Below are 25,785 nucleotides of genomic sequence, written 5' to 3'. Positions count from 1 at the left end.
AACTCCCCAAATAATGCGAGCAATCCTCGATCAAGACAACTCTTTATACTTTTAATCATGGCATCATTAGTCGAAGAATTATCTACAATGATGGTGAATAATTTTTTTAATCAATATTCCACTCTGGGACTATATTTACGATAATTCTACATAGATTCCCTACATCATGAGGAGTTTTTACTGTTGTAAAGGCAAGAATCCTCTTTTGTAATTCTCACGCATCATCAATGAAATGCAAAGTTATACAACAATACACAATATTTTGCTGGTTTGATGTCCACAAGTCAGTAGTAAGGCCAATTTGGGAAGAGTGCTTATCAAAGTACTCATAAAGGTTTTCTCTCTCTTACTTGTAAACATGCATCGCATCGGATCTAATTGTGTTGTGGGAAATCAATTTAAATTTGGGTTGGAGATTGTTCACGAATATTTCAAAATACTTGTGTTCAACCATATTAAATGGGTACAATTACTTCATTATCATTCGACAAAGATCCAAACGACTCGTTCTTAATTAAACTTGAAGTTCTTCAAACAATATCTTTTTGCCTACATTCTTGTTCAATTATATTAATTATTGAGAAATATCCATATGCTTCTTCCTCAAACATCTTGTCAAGTGCTTATTCAAATGGTTAGTTCTATTATTACTACCTCCCATGAACTTTTCCTTACTATGCTTGTAAATAGCCACTTCCTCACCACTTGAGGATCGATGTTTATTAAAGTAATTCCATACTTTAGATGTCAATTTTTATCATTTAGAAGAATAACATTGCCTTGACACCTCAACAATATTCTTATCAATAAGTTGACTGGGCTCAGACATAACAATCCAACAAATTACTTGCAATCATTCCTAATGCAACATCAATGAAATAACATAAAAATGAGTAAATGAACAATACGCATTATATTTTTCAAGTTAAGCACAATAAACGAAAAAAAGAAAAAAAAAAACCTTCAATAACAATTTCATGCTCTCCCTATAAAAAATCATGAAATGAAAAAAACAAAATAAAAAACACTAAAACAAAGAAAAAAACGTTTGAAAGAAAAAGAATATGTTGAAGATATTACAGTGCTTTTCAAGTTGTGGATTTCTGGATTCTTTAAAAAATGAAAATCCCAAATAAATATATGCAATTGAAGAGAAAGACATCTTCGATATGTTAAAGAAAACTCACCAAAAATGAGAAGAATAAGAAATAAAACAAAAGAAAAATAACTGAAAGGAGAGGACATGAAGAAGAAGTTAGAAGAGAAAGAAAAACCATCTGAAATCAAATATTAGAAGATGTGGGCATGGGCGGGCAGCTTGGGTCGTAGTCCATGCAGAAAATGAGAGAGAGGAGATAGATGGGAAATAGGGTTTTTTTTTTTTTCATGGAATGCCAACTATGGAGAGAGAGAAAACGACGGAGCTAGGAAGAGAATAAGTTAGGGTTTTTTGCTTTCAAATTTTTTAGATGGGGTTGCCAGTTGTGGAGAGAGAGAAACAAGGTGGAACCCAAACCAATTCGTCAGACCTGTATAATGATCCAAACCCGTTAGAAATGGATCGAATCGCCAGGCCGATCTGATCTATCAACACACTTATTCACATGTCCATGAGAAGGGGCTCAAGCCCCATACAAAACTCCTCTCTTATACACTTGAGTTTTTTATTTTTAATCTTTTCTGATGTGGGACAAGATAAATACACTAAAAGCAAAACATTTTTAAGGCAAAAGAAACAATGAGAGAAAATGAATTTTGTAGCATTATTTTAAAAAATCTTTTAAATACAACAATCTGCCATATGTTTCAAATTCAAAATACTTCAGTATCAGATAAAAAAGTTGTGTAATAGTGCCAATGTATATCCGACTTTAATCGACATTTAGAATTACAAGACATGTTTATTGAAATCAGGTGATTATCAGTCATTAACCTGACCCTTTAAGTGTAAATAGTTATATGTGTCACTTACACAATTTTTTCGTTAGAGCTGGTTTTACGATTTGGTGTCTTTTGATCATGCAACTTTACATGTATTTTCATGAGTGCTTTAGAGAAATTGCTTATATATTTTAATAGGAAATAGCCTCACTTTCACACTTATATAAGTGAATTCTATTTAGTGTACACAACAACTTGATACATCACCAAATTTGATTATGGATTCATTAAAAGTTTAAAAACTTATCCTCCATTATGTTGATGCTTGCACTGCCTACACTATAAGAAAGGACTAGTTCTTAACAGTGCTTTTCAACTACGTAATGTCGTGTTATTTACCCATTAAACTTATCGCATGTGATTTCTACTTGTATAAGTTGTGTTACCGACACTGGTAACTCATTCGGTTAGGCTCAGCTCCATTCCTTTCGATGTTTTCATGGTTAATCTTTTAGATAGCCTTTTGATCATATAATCTAGCAAATTCTTTTCTTATCATACGAAATCAACAAGTATGACTCTATTATTTAATTAGTGTCTTACAATATTATGTCGGAATCCAATATGCCTACTTTTACCATTTACCATTTTGTATCTTATTTTCGTCTTTGGCAATAGCTGCTTGACAATCACAATGAATAGATACAATAGATATAAGTTTTGACCAAATAATTATATTTATTAATAGATTTCTAAACTATTTAGTTTTTTAGCCTACCTTATCTAAGGCGACTAATTCATACTCTATGGCCAATTCATACTCTATAATAAATTAATCTCACGTAACCACCTAACCTACCGTGAGAGAAATAATAAAGATGGGACACCTGACACTCGTCCTGTCTTTCTTACACACACACATAACACACACATATATCATTCACATTTTTGTATTCATACCTTTAGTGGATGCTTTATTGTAGAGTGTACCATGATATATGTGCCTTATATATCCATCATATCCATTCATTTTTATGACTTATTTTAGTGCATGGTTTGAAAAAATAAAAATAAAAATAAAAATCTCAGGTGAACTACACCACGGGAAATAAGTGGTGATTGACCGTTAATAACTTAACGTGGACCACAAAAACATCAATCTGATATTTGTGTGGTCCTTTGTACAAGTCTTCGTGACTTATTCAACAGATTAGATGGCTAATAAACATTCAGGTGGCCTGCAAGAAGTTTTTAATGCTGAGTACTAGACCACGGCTGTCTTATTTATTTATTTATTATTATTATTTTTCTTATAATCCGACGTTGCCTTGCAAGGTCCTGTGCATCAAGCGTCATCCTCTGCCTGTGTCTCGTATAACCTCCTTTAGGAGCGGATTTGCTACTGTACCACACGCCAGCTATATAGCAGTTGTATTGACGTCAGCAAGTTCCGCGGGTCACATCATAAGGTATGTGTTATATCCAAACTGTCCATCCATTTTTCGAGCTAGTCTTAAGTCTCGAGCCGAAAAGTAAGGCAGATATAAAGATCAAGTGGACCACACTGCAAAAAGCAGTGGGGGATTGAACGTCTACCATTGAAATCCTTTTGAGGGTCACAGAAGTTTGGGATGAATATGAAATTTGTTTTTCCTCTTCATCCAGGTATTTTTGACCTTATGAATAGATTTGATGGAAAATAAACGTTATGGTGGGCCCTACGAAATTTTTTTAACGGTGAAAATCATTATCCTGCTGCTATTTTTGGTGCGGTCCATTTAAGCTTTGGATATGATTATTTTTTGGATAATGCTCTAAATAGATCTCGAAAATGGATGAATGGTGTGGATATAATAAATACATCACCACCTATGGATTCTTGAACCCTTGACCGGATGTTGAAACTCATGAAAGTCTACCACCCGACCGGGTGTTTAAATACACCACGCAGGTACACCAGCCAATCCGCTTTCAAAATGTGGTGTTGTGAAGTATGAACTAACAAAGACCTGATTCGTGTTAGACGATTAGCACGTGTCATCCCATACCGCCCACGTGCAAAGACGATGGGAAGATGTGAACTCCATACTGTAGCTGATATATATTTTGAATAGGCTATGACTCAATAATAAGGGTGAGGAATTGATCCTGACCTTTGATTCATTGTAAAAGTTCATTCCAACGGTCCACATTCATCCAATCAAAATAAAATTTTAAACTGAGATGGGGTCTAAAATAATGGACAGTCATGATAATCGGGCATCTTTCCATGTGCGTACACCGGGACAATGATAGAAATAAGTAGGGCTGTCAATGGCCGTTAAAGCCAATCCAACCTCTTCCCAGGCTCTGTCAGCATTGTTTAACATACACCCCAACCCGTGACAAGCTAATTAAAATAATCCAGCTGGCACACGTGTCAAAATATACCACAGAGTAAATAAGGGAATATTTACATATTTTGTATATTTACCTTTAAAATCATGTGGCTCATATTGGACTAGGCTAGGTCTGGGTTTTGATTGCATAAACAGCACGTGCATACACATGGAGGAGAAAAAGAGACTGGTTTGTTAAACGTGGGAGAAAGGAATAGAGAAGGATGGAAATTTATTTGATACTCTGATTTAGTGTCACAATTGATACTCGGGTGCTGTGAAGTTGGTGACATAAGTTGACTTAATTAGGCTGTCCTAAGGAGCCAAACACACTTTAAATCAATTATTGGCCGAAATTCAAGTTGAATGGTGAACCTAACCTTTAATTAATATGGATATTGAGTTGGACCACTATTATTCATATTTTAATAGTCCATAAAATATTAACTAAGAAGTTAATTAGAAAAGCAAAATAATGTAAAATTCTGAAATTTATAGCCGCTTAAATCATGCCCTGCAATTTGTACAATTAAAATTCAGTTCATTATATATATATATATATATATATATATATATATATATATATATATATATATGATACATGAGTAATTTAGTAGTGCTTGCATATCAACATCATACTCATTTCGAGTATTAAAGTTTCCTCCTTTTGAAAAGCATAAGAGGCTTTAGCATCTTGACTTTTTTTAACTAATTACTTTGGTACGTCGATGATTACTTTACCTTTCTCATGTGAAAACTAGGGAGCATTGGGACCACGACAACCCAATGACAGCCTGTCGCCGGAAGCTAGCTGGGGCCCACCTCGATGTTTGTGAGAAACCAGATCATGTCCTAACATCACAGTGGGCCCCAGCTAGCTTACATGGTTGAGATAAATACAGCCACGTAAAATAACTAGCAGTATTATGTCAGATGATGTGCGTGATGGTTGAGAAAAACCAGGCATTATGCAGCCAGCATATTTTTGGTACCGATCATAACAGCTGTTGATTTTTATAACCTTGCACCCTACTGAAGTTATCACACAAACCCGTAAGTCCTGTTGCTGGTGTGCTCTGGAATCAATTTGGCTTTTGGACCTGGTAACGAGGGGTGCACACGGTTCAATTCAGTCTGGTTCCACGGTGAAATTGGAATCGAATCATTCCTAACTGTTCTAGGAAAATTGGAACCAGAACTGGACCGTTTACACCTAGAGCTATACACGAGTCGAGTCGAGCCGAGTATTGCCCAGCTCGTGCTTGGCTCACACTGCCCGAGTCTCGGTTTGGCTTGACCTTCGAGCTCCGATGTCCAGCTCATGCTCAGCTCGTCCGAGTTCGAGCCAAGTTCAAGCAGAGTTTTTGAGTCGCGTTTGAGTTTAAGTGGCTTGTGGATGGACAATAAAATAAAAATAAAAAATGAATTATTGTAATATATGTAATCAAAGGTACTTACCGAGCGAGCTGCGGCAGGAACGACCGGCACCATGCAGGGCAGGGATGAGCGGCAGGGACGAGCTGCGGCACCAGACAGGGGCACCGGGCAGGGCAGGGACGACCGGCACCGAACAGGGCAATGTGAGAGAGAGAGAGAGAGAGAGAGAGAGAGAGAGAGAACAAGAAGAAGAAGAAGAAGAAGAAGAAGAGAGAGCATCGGACGGTCGTTGTGGCCACCAGAAAGGCCGCCGAGCAAGTGAGGGAAGAAGAGGGATAGCAGGACAGGGCGATCTAGCGGCTGGAACGGCCAATGGAAGAGAGGGAAACGAGTATTGGACGCCGAACGAGCATTGGGATGGGCCGGATGGCCGATGGGATGGCTGAGAGATGGTAGGGGCTTAGGGTTTTTTTTTTTTTGTTGAAGGGTTGGGGTTTTTTATTTTGAACTAGCGCTGGGAAGGAAGGGCTTAGGGTTTTTTGAACGGGCACTAAGAGAGGGTAGCTTAGGGTTTTTTGATTTGGGGTATATATATCCATGGTCAAGTACCGAGTCGAGTTCGAGTCGATTCGAGTCGATTTCGAGTACTCTTCGAGTCGAGCTGAGTCAAGCAGTTTCAAGCTCGTGCTTGGCTCGAACTCAATTCAAGCACCCAAAATCAACTCGTGCTTGGCTAGAACTCATTTCGAGCCAAGCCGAGTTGAGTGTTTCCAAATCAAGTTGAGCGAGTTAGCAAGCTAACTTTGCTCGTATATAGCCTATTTAAACCCTAGAACCAAATCGGGGTTCCAGTTGAGTTCTAAAGTTCTGGGCTTTTATAATCCAACCTTATTGTATATTTTTTTAAAATATATATATATATAATTCAACCTATGTCTACTCGTGTTGTGATCCATTTGATGAATGATCTAGATATTGTATAAGATGTGCGAAAAGATATCTACGGAAATAATTAAATGTTGCATTGTAAATCATAAATCATGAGTCAAATAGACAACTAAAATACACTGTAAACTCAGTTCGGCTTGAATTAAGTTCGGTTCCAAATTTGGTTTTACGGTTCAGTTCGGTTCTACGGAACTCCAAACCAAGAATTAAGTTGAACTAATTAGTTCTTTCATTTTTGAAACCGAAACCATGCACTTCATAACTGCACTAAACTGCGCAATTTGGTTGATTCTGATCCGATTTACTGGTTCTATCATGTCCATGTTCACCCCTACCGGTAAGTGGACGTGGCCTGGGCTTGGGCCTTTACCAATTCGGGACAATACATCAGGTCAAATGGGCCTGATCCCGGTATTAGCTCAGGGTGTGGGAACCACAATTCCGTGATCCAAAAACTGAAATAGTTGGCCTTAAGTGTGGTCAGCCTCACTTCCATTGAAAGGGTTAGGAGTCTTCCATGATAGATATTGCTAATGCTTGGAACATACATGGTGGGGGCCATGATATCAACGTTTAGGATCATGCATAGTAAAATGTCTCCCGAGCATTGTTTAATACCTCTTTATGTAATTCTCAACTAAAGAATATATACAATCTGCTATGATTAGTCCCACATTTCAACGATTCAAAACCAATGGTATGATGGCCGCTCCTTTGTGCCCTCAAGCATAGAAAACTTCCCAAGTGGGAAGATCCTAGCCAATGAATTGTATTTCCTTTTTAGTTAGGCCTTCCAAAAAATAAAATCTTTATTTCCAATTTTGCCCTTGAAATATTGACCGAATGCTTATTTAAAAAAATCGGGTCGTAGGTTAAGTTAGGTCATGATCAGTTGTAGGTGATCTGCTTCCAATATACAATGGATGTTTCCAGTCTGTACACGCAAGCCCAGTCAGCCCTACCTCACTAATCTCTTGAGCGCTGCTGGGACCCAGTGCTAACCCAGGAAAGGGCCCTGCCTTACAGGGTGGGCTGGCCTTGTAAATAAAAGAGAATAAAAAGATGGGTCCATATGAGTGTCCAACGTCCAAAAAATGTCTATTTATTAATTATGTGGACAGCTAAGAAAATTAAGTTTTTTTACCAACCATTTCTGTTTTAAGATATCTTTCTTCTTACTTTTCAAGGGAAAACGGGTTATCGGTTTACCAAAAGCCGTAGTAGGTAAGCTCAGTTGAAACTCAAAAAAAAAAATATATAATGATAAATAAATAAATAGTGAATTTGGATATTTATTGCATCTACGGTAATTTGCTACATCTGACTAAGACATGTCAACAGCAGCTCGTGCACCGTCCACGTGGCATGACAGCTTAATATCACGCCTGATTAGATGATCTTAAAATATCTTATTCAACGCCGTTAAACTTCTATCTTCTGGGCATATTATTTAACCGTCCATCTGATGAGAATCAATTAGACAGTTGGGATTCTCTAATGAGTGTCGTTCCTGGGTATGATCCATCTACAATGGGGCAGATCATTTGGATGGCTTGGATTGGCTTGTATGTGTGCCAAAATCAATTAATTACACAACTCAGATGGGACCCACCACATGATACCAGCCATAGGTTTGTGTACATCATTCATTGAATATGAGGACGAGTAAAAGATACAAAAATAAGCCTGATACAAAACTCAGTTGGGCCCACCGTTTCAACTTGGCAGTTTTTCAAGGAGGCCGTTTGACCAGTAGCTACTAGCTACTAACGGTGCTTTCTGGTACCCACCATGATTTATGTGTTTTATCCGCACAGTTCATTCATTTTCTCATTTTATGGCAATAGATTAAAATTGAGGTTGATCAAAATCTCAGGCGGACCCTGCCATGGGAAACAGTAGTGATTGAACACCCACCGTTAAAATCTTCTCCGGGGCAAAGAAGTTTTGGATCAAGTTGACATTTGTGTTTTCCAATGTCGACATAATTGACAGGTTGGATGAAAAATAAACCTTAAAAGTAGGCCTTAAAAGTTTTCAAGGGTGAGCATTTAATTAAAACTGTTTTCCAATGACGTGGTCCACCCAAGATCTCTATCTGTCTAAGTTTTGGGCTTTTATCCTAAAATAATAATCCAAATTGAATGAACGGCTTGGATAAAACACATACATCAATACGGCCCACAGTGCACAATCCCCGGCCATTTTCAAACTCGTTTTAAATAATTCCAATTGGTGTGGCCCATGTAAGTTCTTAATCAGGCTCAACTTCTGTGCGTATGCTCCAAAGCAATGGATTTTACCTGCTGAGCCGAGTGAATTTTATAAGTACAACGTGGTGGACCCCACAAGTTTGAGTACTTTATGTGCGGTGGAAAATAATTGTAAAGGAGCATGCAAAACTGCACGTGGAAAAGGTGCCTCTACGCTACCTAACCCTTTTTGTTAACTGTTGTCGGTGTCCGTGCCATCTATCGCACCGTCACTTCCCAGCCCAGGTTTGCAGGGTAAGCAGGTTGACTGGTGTGGTACACACCACCGACATAGCTGGTGTGTGGTAACGTCAGTAAGTTCCGTGGTTCCCAGCATGAGGTATGTGTTATATCCAAACTGTCCGTCCATTTGAAGAGCTGGTATTAAGCGTTGAGGTGAAAAATAAGAAAGATCCAATGATCAAGTGGACCACACTGCAAAAGGTAGTAGGAGATTGAAGGTGTACCATTGAAACCTTTTTAAGATCGTAGAAGTTTTGGATCAATATGATATTTGTTTTTCCTAAAATTCAGGTATTTGCGACCTTATGAACTGATTGGATGAAAAATAAACGTTATTATGGATCCTAAGAATGTTTTGACGGTGAAATTAATTATTGCGCTACTATTCGTGGCGTTGTCTAGTTGAGCTCTATATATGATTTATTTTTTTGGGTCATGCTTTAAAATAATCCTGATGAATGGATTAACGGTGTATAAAATAAATACATCTTTTTGAGTCCCATGTAACTTTTATCTCCTTTCATCTACTCGTGCTACTCCTCATCTTCGCAGGACGTACCCACTACCCACAGTAACTATAGCCTGCAAATCCGCTTTCGTATTTACAGGCGTATTTGCAAGAAAGGATACGGACTGCCGGTCACGGGAGTAGATTGGTCAGTGTACCACACACTAGGTGGAAGCGGATTGGCTGGTGTGCTTCACACCAGCTATATTACTGCTGTATTGACGTCAGCAAATTCTGTGGGTCTAATCATGAAGTATGTGTTATATCCAAACCGTTCATCCATTTGGCCAGCTAGTCTTAAGGACTGAGACAAAAGATAAGATAGTTTTAACTGGACCACACTACAAAAATCAGTGGGGGATTGAACATCTACCATTGAAACCTTTGCTGGGGTCACAAAAGTTTTGGATCAATATGAAATTTGTTTTTCCTCTTCATTCAAGTATCTATGACCTTATGAATAAATAGGATGTAAAATAAAGGTTACGGTGTGCCCTACAAATTGTTAAATGGTGAAAATCGTTATCTCCACTTTTATTTATAATGTGGTCCAGATGATCTTTAGATATAATTCATTTTTGGATTGCTCTAAAATGAACTCTAAAAATAGATGAACGGTGTAGATATAATAAATACATCATTGTAGGGTCTATGTAACTTTGATCTCCTTTGAACCGTTCGTACAACTCAGAGCTCGAGGAGCATCAGTGCTTGTCTTCGCAAGAGACGTACCTACAGCAGCTATACAGCAGCTATATAGATGTGGGTGCGTGTATCGCTGAAGCTCTTCTATCTTCGATCTTCGAGTTGTGAGAACGGTTCAGAGGAAATCAAAGTTCTATGGTCCCAAAATAATGTATTAATTATATCCAAACCATTCATCCATTTTAGATTATTTTACAGTCTGAGTCAAAAAAATGAATCATATTCAAAGATAAACTGGACCGGATAATGATTTTAACTTGTAAAACATTTGTAGGGCTCGCTATGACATTTATTTTCCATCCCATTTGTTCATGAGGCCATAAAGACCTGGACAAAGAGAAAAAACAAATATCATATTGATCCAAAACTTTCGTGACTTCAAAAAGGGTTTCAATGGTAGACATTCAATCATCTGCTGCTTTTTACATTATGGTCCACTTGATCTTTAGATCTGTCTTATTTTTCGGATCAAGCCTTACGACGATTTCAAAAAATGGATGGACAGGTTGGATATGAAACATACCTCATGACGGGACCCACAAAACTTGCTGACATCATCACACCACACCAGCCAATCCACTTCCGACGGTTCGAGTGCAGCTTCGGTATATTTTCCTTAAATCCTTTTAAGAAAATAATATAGAAATGAAACATATCTGAATCTTAAGTGAACTACAGCATAGAAAATCATTCTAATAAAATATCCACCCTTAAAGCTTACTGGAGGCCATCAAAATATTTATTTACCATCCAACCATTTGATAAAGGTACAAAAACCTAAATGAAGCTACCATGTAAATATTAACTTGATAGAAAAAAAAATTTGTGACCCACAAAAAGTTTATAGTCAAACACCACTATTTTCGTTGTGTAGTCCATGGATTTGCTTCGTTTATGAGATCATGGCCTATGATGAGCTGTGATATGGGAAAATATGACCCAACCACTCTTGAGGTCGGCCTGAGCTGACAAGCGTACTCATCAAGGTGGCTCCATCAACAAGGAGATTAGTCCAATCATCAGTCCGCAAAATCGGCGACTCGAACAATCAGAGCAAGATTCTCGAGCCCTCTCACAGCTCGACTCGGATTAGCTTAGCTTGGATCGTTTCCGTTTGACCTGCAAAGCTCGGCTTGGATTAGCTTACCCTGAATCGTCTTCGGTCGACCATAAAAGTTCAGTTCAGATTGGCTCAACTCGGACGAAAAGGGACCCATACCATCTCAACCTATGATGTCCTAACCAGAACTGTGCTGAACTGTCTCCTTGGCAGAGTGGACGATCTTTCTCAATTATGCACGATTCAAAAGTGACCGCCAATCTCCATTACTTGCATGTAACTATTCACTGCGTGATTCCAGGGTAAATGCCAACATTCACCACTCACGCACATCTCGCCTAACGGTTGAGATCATGTCTAAGATTACGGGCCATCTTGCCCTCTGAACACTATATATAAGGGGCCCACCTAGACAAAAGGGTACGAAGAATTTCTCGCCCTAAACCTTTCAACACGACTATACTCGGATTCCTAGCCTAACTTTGGCATCGGAGGGTCCCCTACTCTATCCAGGGTCTCATTTGTTTTTCCCCTATGTAGGTATCCAGAAGACGGGAGAGGGCGACCCAGATTCTTGCATCAACAAGTTATGAATATCATGCATATGAGTTACTAGAATATTATATATATGGGTTATTGAAATTGTGGTAATGAACGCTTTAGTTGAAGTAGGAATATGCCAATATGTCCTGGAGGGGGGTGAATAGGACTTTTTAAGATTTTATGGTTCTTTAAAGTTTTATCAAACTTATCCTGAGAAAATATGCATGAATCAGGATTTCTTCAAAGTAACTCTAATGGCTTTCAAGCCAAATAGAGGACACAGTCATAATACTATTTGACAGATGAATAAGATGCTTTTTGTAGATTATGATGGATGTGATTGTGTATGAGGTGTAATCTTAGATATTCAATTATGAAAGCATTTAAAGAAATCACACAAATAATAAAAGACAAATATCAATCACAAACACAGTCATTTTTATAGTGGTTTGACTACTTGTCTACTTCACTCCCGGCGGAGGTACTCAACCCTTGAGTGTACCAGATTTCACTAAAGGTGGTTTCACAACAAGTTCATCTCAAACCGGAGGTTTTAAATCAAGTTCACCTCTAACCAATACAACCTATACTTACGCTGACACAGCGTGTCTACACGACACAGTTTATGCTCCCACGAGTAAGGGTTAACACACAACACCCAATTTTAGGCCACACCGGCCAAGGAATCTCACAAGTTTATGCTCCTATGAGCAAGGTTCAACACAAAGCACCCAACTTTTAGACCACCCAGGTCAAGGACCTACGAGTTTATGCTCTCCATAGAGCAAGGGTCAACACAAAGTATCCAAGAGTTTATGCTATCCACAGAGCAAGGGTCGACACAAAGCAACCCCATGTACACTTCCGCTGGAGGCCTCCTACGAGGGCTTGCAAAAGGTGAGAAACATTTTAGACTGAATCCTACAAAAAGAATGATCCCAAGGGTCCTCTGGACTTAATAACTTACAGATAAGCAGATGAGCCTCATTCAGTGCGATTGTCGAAGATCTCCTCCTTTGTTGACGAAGAATCTTCAGTTCCCTTAATCCGCAACTCAGATGATTTACTAATATAAGGTGCTAGGTTGGGTCAAGGTGATGATGGAATTCTACTTTATTAAATGTTTACCTATAAAGGAAATAGAGCGATTCCAATCATCTATGCATTCAAGGCATCCTAGCTTAATGATTTGCCGTTAAGGTAATAGCTAAAGGATCCTTGAATGCGGAAGTTCATTCCCCAATCTACTCTATTGAATGTCAATGATGAGGGTGGATTGGAGGATGAACTTTCATGAAAGAAAAGGCTTTGGGTATATGATCTAAGGTTAAACACTCAAAAATACTCTCTTCTTTTTCTCATTAACAACCAAGGGCAAGTTCTCATTAAATAGGCAAAATGTCTCAACGAATATAAAACGGTCACATTTATGACAGAGTTCGATACCACGAGCGTATACTCTCGATGGCATCAACTGACCGCTCGATAATACAAACTTAAATGTCAAACACTTTTGAAAACCTTTTACCAACTGGTCGAGGATATCGATCATGCGTCGATGTCATCGGATTTCGAACTCCGATATCATCGACACGAGGTTCAATTTCTCAACATTTGAAAAATGTGAGCAACTTGCCTTTGAAATATTTCAGGTCCATGATATGATCGAGCATCACTCGATATCATCGGAATTTGAATACCGATGATATCGAGAGTAGTGTTGATTCATCGATAAATCCAAGGATTTTTTCTTATAAGCTTGCCGGACAGTTTCTGTCCCATTTCGATGATATTGAGTGAGTTTCGAGGACATCGATAACAAGGCTCGATCTCATCGAACCAAGTATCGATAAATTACTATTTTGAAAAAAAGTTTTCTAACTCAAAAACCTTAGGATGTTCTAACTAATTTTAAGGGCTTTAATTACCTGATGTTTTGGGACATGGGATGTGAGGATAAGATTTACCTGTGACACGTTCGGGCACATATTCAGTTGAGGCAGACGCTTGATCGATCTTCCTATGGGGCTCCTCTGTCTAACAGACTCAATGCTCACGCTAATTGACAAACCGGGGCACTTTCAATGGGTTTCAATGGGTTGTTAGGTGTAAAATATCATATATAGAGAAGCTCTAAATAAGTTTCCCTATATAGCCTTGTAGTGTGTTTATTTAAACCCACCTTTGAGTTGAAGATATATAGAAAAATATTATCCGAATTCTTGAATTTTCTTGGTATCAAAGCCATCATCCAGCCACCGCAGATCTCTACCATTCCAGGCATCATCATCATCATAACTCCACTCTTTCATTGATTCCGCGGCCCATTCCTACCGCACGACTAGCCACATCACTCCTCCATTGATTCTGGTGGCCCATTCTTGCTGCACGACCAGCCATATCACTCCTCCAGATCTGACGACACCTCCAAATCCGGCCATACCTCCAGATCCGGCCACACCTTCAGATCTGACGACACCTCCAGATCCGGCCATACCTCCAAATCTAGTCACACCTCCAGATTCGTCCTGATTCGACGAATATCTCCGTTAAAACCCACCCTAAGATCCAACCATACCTCCAGATCTGGCCACACCTCAAGATCCACATATGTCTTCACATCTGGCTTCATTGATATGAGATTTGTTGAACCCATTAAGTTGATTACTCGTCAAATTTAGTCCTGCTCGCCCAGAAATCAGTAGTACATTTCTTTTTTGTAGTTTTTTTTTTCTTATGACATCCATGAATCTCTCCCATAAGATAGAAATTATCCATGTTAGGTTAGATGGGAAATTTTTTTTCCCTGTGGCAGTTTCAATTCAAGCATTTTTTAACTGGAAAGAGCCTCTATAACTATATAGATGGTTCTACGGGCAAACCAAAAGATGAAAAGGAACTCCTATCTTGGACCACAAATAATTCAAAGGTGGTCACATGGATCCTTAACAGTGTTGAGAGTAACATTGCAATTAACCTCATGTCATTCGAGATTACATCTGAAATACGGGCGTACTTGAAAGTGTGTTATCAACAATTAAATCATGCTCGTCGTTATCAGATAGAGTATAAGTTGTCCAAATTAGAACAAGGAGCTCTGATTATACAAGATTTCTATTCTAAACTTATCTCCCTTTGGCATGAGATTCAACTTATGGATCCAGTTATTCCTCCTGCGGCGGTCGAGACAATAAAGATACTTCACAACACAAGTAAATTGATGCAATTTCTATATAAACTCCATCCGGAGTTTGAACCAACCCTAGCCGCTCTGATGAACCGGCCTCAACTTCCGTCTCTTAAGCCGGATCTATCTGATTTGATGGCAAAAGAAACACATTTGAAAACATTTGCTTCCATAAGAGAGGTTGTTCCTAATGATGCCTTCATCACTCGCAATTTTTTCAAAAAGTCACGTAACATGTCGAAAGTTAAATGTTTTGAGTGTAATGGATTTGGTCATGTGGCTGCTCGTTGTCCTGACAAGAAAGCAAATATGATTTCCTCTGGACAAGTACTCTGTTTTGTTGATACCGCAAACAATAAGGACATGATATAGCCAATTGCCCGACTCGCCCTCCTCTACCTCCTCACTACCAGCGACGTCAACGTACATTTCTGGCTTCCTCTGCTGCGAAGCCTGATTCAGATTCATCTATGGCCCTATTGGTGCAGCCTAATCTACTTTTCCCAAAGTAAATTCAGCAAATCCTTTAAGCGATGGGTTCTTCAAGTTCGATAGGTAATATTGCTCCTAGAAATCTTTGGTATATTGACTCAGGGGCATCTAATCATATGACTGGGGACCTTTCTTGTCTAATTGATTGTGTTCTATATAACGAAGTGGATTCCATTTGCACTGCGGATGGGAATCATTTACTTATCTCTCATATTGGGTCCTTGAAAGTCTCACCTTCATCATCTTGCAATTTTTTCCTTCGTAAAGTGCTTTATGTTCCTAAATTATCTGCCAACTTGATTTAGGTTGCTCAACTAGCGAAGAATAACTGTTTGGTTTTGTTTTCTCGGTCTGGTTATTTCATACAGGATCTAAAAACAGGGAAGCTGATTGGGAAGGGCCATAAGAGAGGACGGTTATTTACTTTGACATTCGATCCTGGAGTTGTCTCAACGCATTGTTTTTTTCTTCCATCTTCTCATGATATTTCTTTTGCTAATAAATGCTGGAAACTTTGGCATAGTCGTTTAGGGCATCTAAATTCTAAAAATATGCTTTTCTTATTTAGATCTAGTCTTTTGAATGAGGAAATCAATATTAGTCTCATTTTCATTGATATAAACCGTGTTAGTTGCAAAGTTTGTAAATCTACTGCATTGCCCTTTTCATTAAGTAACACTCGTACTCGAAATCTGTTTGATCTCGTTCATACTGATGTTTGGGGTCCATCTCCAATCATGGCTTTTGGTGGTTCGTTGTATTACATTATCTTTGTGGATGACTTTTCAAGATACACTTGGATTTATTTCATGAAACACAAGTTTGAAGCATTTTTCTGTTACAGACAATTTTCATCATATGTGGAGATCCAATTTGCAAAGAAATTTAAAGTTTTACGGTCTGACTCTGGGGGAGAATATATGTCCTCCAAGTTTGAGACTTTTCTAAGTTCAAATGTAACTATACATCAGCAAACCTGTCCTCACACACCAGAGCAAAATGGAATAACAGAACGAAAGAATTGGCACATTACTGAGGTAGCAACCACCATGATGGAGTATGCAAATGTTTCGAAATTTCTTTGAGCTAAAGCAAAATCAACAGTTGTGTATCTGATCAATCGATTACCTTCTAGTGTTTTGGCCAACCGAAAAACTCTCATGTTCTTCCTTCATGATAAAGATCCAGATTATAGTCAGTTACGAGTATTTGGATACATTGCTTTTGTTTATCTTCCAGAATGAGAACGAGATAAACTCAGTCCCAAGGCAGTTAAATGTGTATTTTTTGGATATGGGGAGCATTAGAAAGGGTATTGTTATTATGATCCATTTTCTCATCATGTTCGTGTGTCTAGACATGTCACATTCTTTGAAAATTTACTATAGTATAAAGTTGTTTATGCGTCTCCTTCAGTTACCATTGTTCCATCTTCCATTTCTCATATACCTTCTTTTGAAGACAATCTTATATGCTTCCTTCTCCCACTCCTCCTTTACAGCTCTACCAATGCCGTGTGAAGCCTATCTCTCTTAGGTCCTCTCCCTTAGCTGCTCTTGCTTCCGATCAGGTGTCTTCTTCTCCTATAGTGCAAGTAACTATCCCATCTTCCACTGAGATCCCATTACATCGTTCCACTCGTCCGTCTGTTCCTCCCCATCGATTAAATCTTTTTGCTTCTCATCATGACTTGTTTTCTGGATTAGATTCTTTGGTTGTCCTTACTTCTTATTATCAAGCATATACACAACTGTGTTGGGTAGCCATGGATAATGAGATTCGGGCACTCGAGGAGAATGCTACTTGGACGCTGGTTCCATTATTGCGGGGAAGTAATTGATAGGAAGCAAATGAGTATATACTATGAAATTAAAATCTGATGGGAGCTTAGATCGATACAAAGCTCGGCTCGTGGCTCAAGGCTATAAACAAAAGTATAGAGTTGATTATGATGAGAAATTCACTCCAGTGGAAAAAATGAAAATGGTCTGTTTCTTAATCGCTATAAGTGTTTATAAAGGTTGGCAACTTAGTCAACTCAATGTCAAGAATGCTTTCCTCCATGAAAATCTCAAAAAAGAAGTTTACTTGAAACAATCTCCCGATTACAAATCTAAGGATCCACACTTGGTTTGCAAGCTATCTAAAGCTTTATATGGACTCAAACAAGCACCAAGAGCATGATTTGAAAAATTCTATGAAGTGTTAATCACGGCGGGCTATTCTCAAAGCCAATATGACTCCTCACTGTTTATTCTCAAGACTGATTCAGGTTTAGTTGGTTTATTGGTTTATATTGATGATATTCTCATCACGGGAAGTGATGTTTAAGGAATCGTCGATATCAAATTATTATTTCACTTCTCATTTCATATAAAGGATATGGGGCTGTTAACATATTTTTTGGGTCTTGAATTTCTCATAATATTCAAAGTTATCTCATGAGTCAATGGAAGTATACCTGTGATTTGATCAAGCTAACAAACCTTACAGATAACAAGACCCATGAAACTCCTTTAGAATGGAATGCCAAGTATGGGACAGATGATGGAGACCTTCTACCCAATGTTACATCCTATAGGCAGCTGGTGAGGAGATTAAGTCTATCTCACTATGTCTCGTCCTGATATCTCATATGCAGTTCATGCTGTTAGCTAGTTTGTTGAGGCTCCTTGCACATTGCATATAACGAGCCAAGCAATATTGGATCCAAATCCGGAATACGTTACTTTCAAGTTGGATGATGTGAGGGCTACTTTCTCAATATGAAAACCAGGAAACATCATTATTCACTACGCCAAAATCGTGAATTTACGACGGATCAAATTCGTCGTAAAATCAAATATACGACGGATTTCATCCGTCTCTTGGTCCGTCGCCGTTTACTGGGTCGTTTTTCTTTTTTATCCGTCGCGGATAAGATCCGTCGTAAAAAATAACAATCCGTCGCAAAAAATAGAAAAAAACTGTCGTCATTAAAAATATTAACGATGGATAAGGTCCGTCGCTAATATCAGGAGAGCGATGGACCCAAATCCATAGTTGATTTTGAACTTGTTTAGAAATTAGCGACGGATTTGGTCCGTCGCTAAAATATCTGTAAGTTTAAAGGTAATTATTAAATAAAAATATCGTCAGATTTTTTTTTGGAATCTTACACCTGATAGTCATTCAAAAAATAATTCATACGATTGTTTAATAAGAATTCTATTCGCAAAATAAATCCTATTCATCAAACTAAAAGGTTCAATCATACTAAAAATAAACTCCCTCCTAAAGCATTATATAATACCTCATGTGAAAAATACATGCACAAATGGAATCCACTAAATATGATACCTCATATAACAACATATAACCATTGACTTGCAAAAGCCTGCGACTCCCTAATGAAATCTAATATATACTTGCATACTTCTAGGAGGCGGGAGATTTTGATGGGACGCTTCTTTCTTCTAGCTTGAATCCATAGCTTTGTCTACCATCGGAACATATTCATCAAACTCTGAGAACCTGCCCTTCCAAATTAGAGAAGCATGTCAAAAACAACTGCTAGACACGGTCGAAGTATTTCTAGAAGACGGAACATTAATTAATTAAATACAAATAAAAGAACAGCCTCATTGAGGGTACACGAATCTTTGAAGTGGTTTTTCTATCGATAGAAGACTACACTGCCCTCCATAGCAACCTAAAACCAGGGCCAGCATTGATGATAAACATTCGGCACAATGTCTGTACAAGAGCAAGTCCAATGTTATAGGCAAGCACTATCTAGATGCACATTTCCATTAACAACTCGAATTCCTATTTAATTTCTGGTCTGAACCAAATAATGATTATAAGTGACATCAGGACTCCATACTCAATTAAGACTGCAATTTCTAATACAATTCTGCTTTATAAAACAATGTATATGGAAAGATGTTGGGCGAATCAAGACACAGATTTCTTTTCTTGCCAAGGCCTACACATACAATTCTAGCAAATCAATCATGGTGGGTGTACATATCAATTCCCAAACAAGAATTAGGAACAGAGCACAACAGAGAAAATCAAGATTAGAAAACCTGAAGTCTCGTCTATCTGAGATGTCCGACATCTGAGACTGGAAGTTATTGAAATTTAGACTCTGATTCTGCAAGTAAAATCAATAGAAGATAAAAGAATAAGAGGAAAATTTTGAATGGGATAAAGACAAATAGGAAGAAAAATCAATGAAATCAATGCATACCAGATAAGCTTTTTCTGAAGGATGGTGGGGTAGCTGAAAAAGTCGAGGTTCTCTCAAATTCCACTGTTATTTCTTGCAAGAAAGAAACACTAGATATAAGAGGGAAAGCTTGGAAGAGGATAAAGACACAGAAACTTCATCCAAAATCACCCCAAGTTTCTTGGGTGGGGTTATCAAATCCAGAAGTTGCTCAGGCTTTAGGTACCATGTGTGTGGGACCCACAGTTGGGCGATCCAAACTGTTGATATGATGGGCTGCTCTTTCATCCCCCATCTCCCAAAAAGTCAAGATTGGAAGACCCTATCCACCCAATCTTTGGCTCTCTTTTCCATTGAAACAGGTCCTATATTTTTTTCTTAACCGTTCGTCTCTAGGCAATCAACTGATTTTTACTATCTTAAGAGGTGGAAGATTTTTGGGAGCATGGTCCATCCACTGCAGGCTCAACATCTCTATGGCCTAGATCACCAGACAACAGGCCCACACACAAGGAATTGAAATCCTCAGTAAAATCCACATTTCCTGAGGCTCAACATTCCATAATTCCTCACATAAAATGCCATTCTTACATCCCAAGTTAAAGCTTAAAAGGATATCGAATTACCTAAGTTCAAAAAGCTATCTACAATATTCTCCTTCGTTGTTTTCATTTACAATGGGTAGTTATTTTTCTACTGTGTTGTCTTTTTCTCAGTTCGTTTCCTTGAATATGGAGTCTCAGCTAAAAGAAATGGGCTGCAATAAATTGATATTGGGACCATCTTGGCAGCATTGACATATATTTCTCATAAAGAGAGTCCATATGAGTTGAGTGAGTAGTTATTGTGCCATCTGTTTTGACAGAGAAATTCAGATGTCTCCATCTTTCATTGAAATACCTTATCCACCACTAAAAATCAATGCAATTTCTAAATTCTCGAATTAATAAATCATTAGGTAAACTTGCCCGAAAAAATTTCGAATGTTGGGTACTGATTTCCTTAGAAAACCAACATGAATTACGGATCTAGCAGAGGGGCATTTGGAAAATTTAGCGCGTTCTTGAATTGAAGAGAAAAGGCAGTTTTGCAATCTGCAAGAGAGCTTGGTAATTTCTGCGAAATACGAAATAAGGCATGCAGTAAATTTTTTTAAAAAAATTGGTAAAAGGATTTAAGAGATTTGGTTGGATTTAAAAGGTAAAGAGATGCTTATTACTTACCGGAAGAATCGAATGAATCTTCGTCGGTTTAGCTTATGGTCTTCTCTTTGGATGAAAATATTCTTGGAAGAAAAGACTGCAAGCATCATCTATAAAAAAAAATAATTAATTAAAAAAATCCCACTGTTTCAAAATGAAAATAAAAGAAGCAGACGAGATTCTTCTTCCACCAACCAAGAAATGTTCCAGAAAATTGGATTCTCAGGAATTAGAATCTAAGAAAAACATAAGCCCTCTGAAATTAGAATCTAACAAACAATAGAGGATATACCTTCCTGAAGGTCATCTCTAAAATCTCTCCTCCTTTCAATGGAGAATGAAAAGTCTAAACTTTAAATACAATCAGACACCCCAAAACTTGAAACCTGTTATTCATGCATAAAAGATTCAGAAGAAGAATTTCCAATGAAGAGATGGGAATTGGAGAACACCCAATTTGAACAAGTTACTTTTAACTGGAAAATACGAGAAAAAAGAAAGGGAATCCTTTCAGTGCCTCTAGATTACAAGCCCTGCAACCACAAGGCATTAAGAGGAAAAAAAACCATTAAAAAAGACCAAATAAAATTATAAATGCAATAGATTTCACAGACTTCACAGCATAGACAACAACTCAAACCAATTACATAAAGTAGGAAAATGATGTGTATATATACATTCATGAAAGAAAATCCAGTTCCACCAATCATAAAATGCTCCAAACTGCTTATTTTGAAATGGATAAACAATTTTGGAAGATGTGGTTGGCTGGTTGCAGCTGGATATTTGGTGCAGATTCTGTTTGGTAGTTTATGGAGCTATTACTTTATATAAATAAACTAGAAAAATGCATGTGTTGCACATGTGAGTATATCTTCGTAATTACATAGACTAATGTTGTTGATTAGCTTAATACCGACATTTTAAAAAATCAATTCAATGTAATAATATGTAGAGTACTAATGGGAAGGGGAAGAGCTCGTCCACCGCTCAAGTGGTGTACATGTGCAGAAATTTAGAGCTTATAATTGTTGACTCCATTTTGAATAGAGATTGCATTAACACCAATCAAATAAACTTCAGTCATAGAATTTAGACCTTCACCATTTTAACTTGAACCATTCATTTGACAATGAGCACTAACTGAAAGAAATGACTAAAATTATTCAAACCAGAAATAGAACATAACGAGCCCCATGGGGACATTAAATGGAAAAAGGAAAATTCCATACACGAGCCTGATTTTTCTTCATTTTTCCTCGAGACATCGCAGCACCGACTCTGCAAAGATTTGTTGCCTGAAAATGTGAAACAATAGTGCTATGATATTGCCAATGTTTTTGTATTAGATTGTCATGTTGCTGGTATGCTAAACTCAAGAGTCAAGACCTTCCTTTTCTTCATAAGTTGTATGATAAGCTTTATATCTATCAGATTTTCCAAGGCCACAGGCGTGTATAGGAGAGCCCATCTACAAGCTGGGGACACATGCAAAGACTACACATGGTGAACAACCAAGCTGACCATCTGGTTTGCCCCACTGCATAACCACCATCTCCCAAAAATCAGACCGGTCCACTCATCCAGTAACAGGGTATGAAATGAATAGATAGCTGAAAGAACTTGTTTCAGAAGTCCATTTGTTTTGTACACTGGCCCACCTGATGAATTCACTGGCCTCATTATTGGGCCCTGGGAATCCATGCCATGGGCCTACCTGAGAGACAGGTCAGATCTTGCAGTGTTCCACCATGGGCAGGGCTATACACCACAAACCTCTATATTCAACTAAAATCAGGTAGGCCATGACTGTCCATGCCAGATCCTCTATAGGTTTTTAAGAGAAAAAGATACATCTAAAATACTTCTGTTCGGTGCGTTTTGGACCAGGATGAGAGTATTTCAGATATCCATCCCAAGGAACCTTTTTAAGACCAGCTCGAATAGATATTATGTCCCTGACTGCAACAAGAGCCATTTTATCAGCCAAAAGGCTATTCCAATTGCAAGAAAGAACCAACATAGACTTTCTTTTAGAGATTAGAACAAAGAGTGACAAATGCCCAGGATCATCTCATAGGAATTGCAAGGCAGTAAAAATTACCTTTCTGCAAATTCTATTGGCGTCTCGCCAGGTTTTAGATTTTGAAGTTCCAAGTAGCACACATCACAAACAACAGCCCATGATATCATAAGATGGAGCAAATGCATTGTAAATGATTGCCTGCAAGCAAATAGCTCAATGAAAGACAATAAGAATGCAGAATATAGATTTAACATGGACAACCTAAATAACTGCTTGTTCGGCTAATTTCATTGATCCTTGTGTTTTGAAGATCCATACCTATTTGGTTTTGAAAATCAGTTACAGTATAGCCGCATTGGCCATGCCCATTATGTAATGCAGCATTTAACCAGTCCATTTCAAAAACAATGGGCCCATATCAATGCCAACCGGAACCATGGCCCAATGAGATGAAAAGAGAAAGCAATGACAGATGGAATGGATTTTGGAATAAAAACAGGGATTTTGAGAGAAGCTCACCCACGGCATGCCTGAAATCCTTCAAAGATTCGGAGCTCACCCACCGGCGGAAGAAGAAAATGAGAAACCAAGCAGAGCTCGGGCGTCGTTCGAAAGGGGGATTTGGAAATCCCTCTTCTGAAATGAGATATTAGTTTCAAATCCGCAAACTGTGAGTTTTCCATAATTTAACACATCAATTACATTAATACCCATACATTTAAGGGACCGTTTACTGAATGATTAAGATAGTTTTATATATAAAAAATTATAAATATTAACCATTAACAACTAGACCCATTAATTATATGGTATGGATAATTCTATAGCATTACCACTATTAATATGAACGAGTCACCACTTTTTTACATCAAACACAAAACTCACATATTGTCTCAGTAAATATGTAACGTCACTTGCGCTTTCCATCTGATAGTGCTCTACGGGCCCCACCATGATTTATACGTTTTAATCCATGCCGTCCATCCACTTCTCCATATCATTTTAGGGTTAATTCCAAAAAATGAGATCGATATAAATCTCAAGTGGACCACACCACCGGAAAACAGTCTAGATTGAACATCCACCATTAAAAGCCAGACCTTTGGCTACGTCCGCCAAAAAATGAGCTCCACATAAATCTGTGTTATATCCACACCGTCCATCCATTTTGAGATATCATTTTAAGTCATGAATCAAGAATTAGGCAGATAAAAATCTGTAGTGGACCCACTAAAGAAAACAGCGGGGAGAGTGATTCCCACCGTTGAAACTATATTAAGGCCCATCATAATATTTATTTAAAATCCAACCTGTTCAAATGTTTTTTTTTTTTTTAAAAGACATGAAATAAGGGAAAACACAAATATTAGCTTCATCTAAAACTTTTGTGGCCTTTAGAAGTTTTTAATGGTGAGCATCACTGTCCCACAGTTTTTCTGTGTTGGGGTCCACTGGAGCTTTTGATTTAACTCATTCTTTACATATTGCCCTAAAATGATCTCTCCAGGTGGATGGAAGGTGTGGATACAAAACATACATCATGGTGGGGCCCACGGAACTTGCTGACGTCACTTCTGTAGCTAGTCTCGCTACTCCCCCTGACACCAGCCCCGTGGCTGATGGTCGGTGCTCTGTGGGCCCCACCATGATGTATGTATTTTATCCATTATGTTCATCCATTTTTAAAGATCATTTTAGGAATTTATTCCAGAAATGAGAGGTATATGAATCTCAGGTGGACCACACCACATGAAAACAATAGTGATTGGATATCCATCATTAAAATCCTCCTAAGGCCCACTGTACTGTTTGTTTGACATCCAATCTGTTTATTAGGTCATATAGGCCTAGATGAAGGGGGAAAACAAAAATCATCTCGATTCAAAACTTTTATGGCCCCCAAAATGTTTTTAATGGTTGACGCTCATTCAACACTGTTTCCTGTAATGTGGTCAATTTCATATTGGGATATACCTCATTTTTTTGTCTCATGTTGTAAGATGATCTTTTAAAATAGATGGACGGCATGGATAAAACACACACAACATGGTGGGACCCACAGAGCACCGAGCGCCAGCCATTAGCCATTAGCTGGTGTGAGGAGTAGCCAATCCGTTCTCCTTATTTATGGTGTGGTCCATTTAATCTTTGGATATGATTCATTTTTTGGATAATTCTCTAAAATGATCTTGAAAATTTGATGAACGGTGTGGGTTGATCCTAAATTTTCAATAAATCCAAAACTCTAAGGACCATGCCACACAAAACAATGTGGAATAATGATTTTCATCGTTATACCTACCTTGGGCCCACAGTGATGTTTATTTGTCATCCAACCTGTTCATAATATCAAAAAAGATATGAATGAAGAGAAAATACAAACATCAGCTTGATTTAAAAGTACTTCTATGGCCTCCAGGAATTTTTCAATGGTAGAGGTTCAATCACACTATTTCCTATGGTGTGATCCACTTGAGCTTTAGATATGCTTCCTTTTGGTTCTTTAGACCTCAAATTATTTGTTAACATGGATGAATGGAGTGGATAAAATAAATAAATAACGGTGGACCCCACAGAGTTTACTCAGTATGGTAAGGGTAATTAGTAACTCACCTAAATGGAATAGAGAGGGGTTTCTTTAAAACGTTTATAATCATATATTGGGCTCACCTAAATGTGATTCACACATCCAACCCACTAATTATGTGTATTCCACTTGGATAAGGGGTCAGACCAAGTTTCAGCCGCATCCAAAACTCATGTGGGCCCC

The 25,785-nt window shown here is 38.1% G+C and overlaps 1 long non-coding RNA gene across 2 annotated transcripts; it reads right to left on the bottom strand.

The window, feature by feature from the left end:
• Nucleotides 1-20,765: 20,765 nt before the first annotated feature.
• LOC131232923 (uncharacterized) lies at nucleotides 20,766-23,437 on the bottom strand. Of its 2 annotated transcripts, none has more exons than XR_009164984.1 (3): nucleotides 21,282-21,837; nucleotides 21,011-21,086; nucleotides 20,766-20,881 (listed from the first exon to the last, which is right to left on the bottom strand). It is a non-coding gene; the product is annotated as an uncharacterized LOC131232923 (long non-coding RNA). The 2 variants fall into 2 exon arrangements; XR_009164985.1 differs by lacking the exon at nucleotides 20,766-20,881 and adding an exon at nucleotides 23,094-23,437 and having other exon boundaries at nucleotides 20,922-21,086; nucleotides 21,282-21,522.
• Nucleotides 23,438-25,785: the final 2,348 nt, after the last annotated feature.

This window comes from Magnolia sinica, chromosome 18 (assembly GCF_029962835.1).
Source record: "Magnolia sinica isolate HGM2019 chromosome 18, MsV1, whole genome shotgun sequence".
Classification (NCBI taxonomy): domain Eukaryota; kingdom Viridiplantae; phylum Streptophyta; class Magnoliopsida; order Magnoliales; family Magnoliaceae; genus Magnolia; species Magnolia sinica.
This window is presented reverse-complemented; position numbering and strand designations above follow the sequence as displayed.